This window comes from Argiope bruennichi, chromosome 10, assembly GCF_947563725.1.
Source record: "Argiope bruennichi chromosome 10, qqArgBrue1.1, whole genome shotgun sequence".
Lineage (NCBI taxonomy): Eukaryota > Metazoa > Arthropoda > Arachnida > Araneae > Araneidae > Argiope > Argiope bruennichi.
Genome location: NC_079160.1, coordinates 25,059,868 through 25,065,208, shown reverse-complemented (window position 1 = coordinate 25,065,208; position 5,341 = coordinate 25,059,868). Strand labels below are relative to the sequence as shown.

The 5,341-nt window shown below is 33.8% G+C and overlaps 1 non-coding gene across 1 annotated transcript; it reads right to left on the bottom strand.

Moving 5' to 3' along the window:
* Positions 1-538: 538 nt before the first annotated feature.
* Trnak-uuu (transfer RNA lysine (anticodon UUU)) lies at positions 539-611 on the bottom strand. Its single transcript has one exon. It is a non-coding gene; the product is annotated as a tRNA-Lys (tRNA).
* Between the last annotated feature and the right edge of the window lie 4,730 nt (positions 612-5,341).

Here is a 5,341-nt window from a genome sequence, read left to right as displayed (position 1 = left end):
AGAAGTAAAATCTAACAGTTTAATCATAAATCTTCGGATTCAATTATCTTAATGTATTATTTGTATATCTCAGCAATTTTCATTGAACAATATTTTATCATTTTATTGACTAAATTCAAAGTTTTTTTCAGGCTTTAAAGTATATGTGATATATTTCAGCATGAGGAAAGCACTTAATTTAAATATTTACAAAAAGGGAGTCCAATTTTGCGTCCATTCCTAAATATCCAATAGTACGTTTCACATTATATATATATAAAAAAAACGGAGTTTTAAATAAAAATGAGTAAATAATAAATCGCAAAAGAGACATTACTATAAATGGGCAATATACTATATAGTTGTTGCGAATCCTTTTCCTTCTCCGTGTTTTCGTAAGTTGAAAAGTTTTATTTTTTCAAAATAATGCTGAAATATACTAACAAAAGAAAAGGATCTTGATTTGTAATCAATAAAGTGACAGCTAATAACCCTTCGATTTGAATATTTCGATGAAACACTCAACCTTTTGGCATTGTCTTAGTAAGCAAAAGAAACACGCCCGAACAGGGACGCGAACCCTGGACCGTTAGGTTAAAAGCCTAACGCTCTACCGACTGAGCTATCCGGGCCCGGAAGATAACGCTGTGCTAAAAAACATTCACGATTGATAAAATTTCGATTTTATTGAATAAGCCTTTACAGTCGTTTTATCTTCTTAGATAAGATAACATCTGCTTTAAAGACGAAAGAAATATTGAACTTTTTTGTGATTTAACTGACAATGTAACTTCAGTTAATTTTACGCAAGAATGCTTTATGATATAAAAGCTCCGATTTTAACTAAGAATAAGTTTTTAAATTGTATACCTAATTAGCTTTTTAATGAGGTATTAGCTTCGGGATCATTTGTTGTAACTTGATTTCTCAATAATATCCGCTGTGCATACGGCCTTCTGCGCTGTTGCATAATATGTACCAAGAAAGTTTTTTTCTTATTCCCATTTAGCTGAGACCTGTTTAATAATAATAATAATAAATGATTTAACATTGACAGTAATTAATTAATTAATTCGATACACGTGTGGAAGTTTTTAAAAAATTTATTTAACAAAAATTTGCATAGAAGGAAACATTTTTCCCCGTCTTCATAGGGGAAAAACCTTTATCATATCTTCAATTCTGTATTTAAACTAATTAATTGTAATTGAAACTGTAATTCTAAGCCAAATATTGGTTTTAATCGATTGAAAAAATTGACCCAAAATGCATATTCGGTTTTCTTTATTTTAAAGCATAAAATTTATGTGCAGCGTTTCGAAAATTAAATACTTGTACTCGCGGTGTTCACTATTGTGTTGAAAGCTCAGTCTATACGCGGGGGGATGGGGGGGATATAACCTTTTTATTAGAAAATAGGGAAGAAAATTTCGGTGATTCCACTTCCACTTGTTACCTTACATATCAGTATTTATTCGTAATGAAATTTAGATCGACGTTCCATTTTAAAGGCAACAATGGGACTACTTTTGAAAAAAAATTGCTTCATTTGGAATTGCTGTGAAATAGATAAGATGACTCAACTTATAATTTCTCATTCTATCGCACCAATAATAGCGGTTCGAACCACATCGTTAAATATAATGTTAACCAGAAATGCACATCGAATCTTCATTCTTTTACGATTTTTACTTTAGCGCATACTAAATATACAACAAGATGTATTGTAATTGTCAAAATATTCGAACTTGTGATTTTAAGGAATTTCCACGTTTCAAATTTAGAGAATTCGAAAAATATATTTTTGGAATTATGTTTGTCAACATAATTACTCAAAAACGCTTTGAGATATACGGATAAAATTTTGTACGTGGACTTTAAAATTTGATAGAAACCTATAAATTCGGTGTAGAAAACTGACTGGTTGCGAGATTATTTTTAAAATTTGTTGTATCTGGCAACTTTTTTATGGGCACTTCTGTTTTCAATATTTAAGTTTTGATGTAATGTTTTGTGTGCGTCGTAGTTTTAGATGTCCGTGAATGTAATTAGATGTAGTTAAAGTAGATTAAAAGCTTTAGTAAGTGTAAAGACTTACTAAATATAAACGTATTGAGTTTTATATTTGGTTTGGTTTGGTTATATTAACGTCCCGTTTGAAGCAACACTAGGGCTATTTTGGGACGGACCTCGTCATTTTGAACCGCGGTCAGATGACGAGGACGACACCTGAGCTGGCACCCCCCTCTCCACACCACGCCACACCAGCGGGAGGACGTTTGGTCATGACGGATTTAACGTGCAACAGACCCCCTTACACGACGGTTCTTCGGTGGAATCGGGTCACGAACCTGAAACTCTCCGGTTCCGAAGCTGAGACCTTACCACCAGGCCACCGCGGCCCATTGAGTTTTATATACTACATCACACGAGTATTGAAAATTAGGAATATTGATCCATAATAGAGTTCTTGGAGATCGATATCCGGCATTCGGTGTAAACTCAATCTATTCACAGGAAATCTGTCTATCCGGCTCTCGGAGTACAAATGAAAACGATAGCTACAAAACTTTTAGGTTGCAAAAATGCTAGATATATAAAATTTGGTACATTGGTTTAATGTCTAAAATATATTTACTGGGGGAAATCATACCCTATTGTATAAAATTGAGAAATATCCGTCAAGCAGTTAACTCTCTGTAATGGAACGAAGAGAGCTGTAAATAATGATAAATAATTTTTTTTATTTTTATCAAATTTAGAATTAATTTGTTTAAGGATTATTTTCAGAAACATGCAACTAAAAAATGCAATGATTTAAATGAAATTTGGTATGTGATCTTGTGAACGCAATCACGTTTTTATCCCAAATTTTGATTCCTGAAGGGAAAAAAGTTAAAAATGTAAATGTAAAAAAGTTATAATAATTGGTTTTCGGGTGTTTGTGTATTAACCGCATATCCAGGGATTAAGCACCAAAGATCATGTGATATTCATTGAAATGCTAAAATTGTGCCAAGATAAATATTTCGTATCTATTGTCCGCTAACGTCATGCAGGTTTTCATGGATTTACTCAATATCCTCAGTTCTATGGGGGGGGGGGATGAGAGAGGTAATACTTTTATGAGAGAAAGTTTTTTGGGAACCACTCCTGGGGGTTGTATCGTACAAGCTGTTTAGTTGTATTAACGTCCTGTTTTAAAGCAAAATTAGGGCTGTTTTGGGACGGACCTCGTAATTTTGAACCACGGTCAGATGGCGAGTACGGCATCTGAGCTGGCACCCCCCCACTTTCTAAATTTCCACGTCACACCAGTGGTAGAACGTTTGGCCCCGACTGATTTAGTGTGCACCAAGCCCTCTTAAACGACGGATCTTCGGTGGAAAATCTGCGGTTCCAAAGCCGAGACTTTATCACTAGGCCACCGCGGCTCCTACATAAACTGATGAGCAGGATTAAATACTTTTGTGTCAATTGTCACTTAACCCTCCTTAATAGTATAAAATGTCTAACAAAATACTACGATATCCTCGTGATATTATACGGTTTTCAGAATATTAAGTATTATATAGATAGTGCACAATATATAGTGCTGCTAGGATTACTGTATTTGTTACTTATGCATTTATGTGCAGTTTGGAAGTAATTCGAAGAATTTTCTTCCCTTGCAAAATCTCATTTTTTTATATTCAGAATTACACAAAATTATTTCAAGGGTTAAAAAAAATTTCGATTTCATAACTGTACTGTGTCGGCGTCCTGGCATAGGGATAGCGCGTCTTCCCCGTGATCTGGGCGTCCTGGGTTCGAGTCCCGGTTCGGGCATGGTTGTTCTTCATCTGTTCTATCTGTGAAATGTGTGAATGTGCCCCCGCCCCGTAAAAAGGAGTTGTACAAGCGAATGTGATGCGTGAGTAACTAAGACATACTCTTGGCCTTAATTGGCGCTACTAAAACAAGAGACTTCTCGAGCTTGTCCATGGCAAGTGCCATTATAAACAACAACTGTACTGTTTTTCTGTATATTAAACCCATCAATCAGTATTTAAAAAATGTAATAGTGGTGTGTAAATGGGCATACCTACCTAAGCATCGGTATTAAGGGCGCCTTGAATACAAAGCAAGAGTTTTGTTTCATTTTTTAATCCCTTTGCACACCTGTGTTCAGGCTAACGGGCCGTAATGCAAAATTCATCGTTTTCATATTCTTGTTGAATAATGATTATTATAAAATCAGCATAAGAAAAGAAAAAAAAACATTAATTTTAAGGAATTAGAAATATTTGTAGGTTTATATAAAGATTTCAAAATATTAAAAGCAACCCTTATACTCCCATATAATATATAATTTCTCATTTTTCGACGGGCAAAAGATTAAAGTCAAGCATATTGGGGGGGGGGACAACATTCACAGCGGGACATTTCATCATTGTTACGCCACCGACTCAATAACTCCATTTTCAAAGCCAACATCAATTTATCAAAATTATACTTATTGCAAGCTGTGAGTTAGCAGTTGAAAGCTAAAAGTGGTAAAAGAGGCAAACACAATAAAATTTCAAATACCGTTGTTATTTTCTCGTTTTCCAAATACAGAGAATATATCGTCAAAAAACGTGAGTTCAAATCTTACGAATTTTTACATCACAGTTTAGTTATATTAATGTTCCGTTTTCTTAAAGAAACAATAAGACAATTTTGGAACCACTATCAAATGACAAGAGCGACACTGCTAAATTTTAGTCTTCACTTTTAACCCTTTTCACTCAGATGGGGGCTCTAACTCACCATTTAAGGCGGAGCATCACTGACGTTTTATTTATTTTTGATTGTTAAAAATGGCTGCAGAGTAGTAAGAAGATGCAAATTAATTAAACGGGATAATTCAACTTAAAATAATTTTGCGTATATATTTCGGAGCAATAAACAAGTCTTTGTATTTGGTGAATTATGCATCGAATTACTTTTCCAAGTGCAAAGGGTTAAAATATGTTTAAAACTTCCGCTTACCTCTTGGCCTATGAATTTACTTCGTAATTAGATGACGCATCCTATTTGGAACATTTATTGTTATTTAAATTCCCATAATATAAGGAACATTTGAAATAGTAAAGCGTTTCCATAAGGGATTGTTGACATTTTAAATTATTTGAATGTGCAATTAAGTGAAAGTATAAAAACTAAAAATTCAGTATTTCGATAATGTTCCCTGCATGTTATTACATGCAAACAAGTTAAGATAATATTTTCGGGAGTTTTGTTTCTAAGCCTCTTATTTTTAAAGAATTGAACTTCTATTTGGCGGAGAATTTTACTCTTGAAGCATTCTACTTTTTGCAAGCATTCAAATTTAGAAACG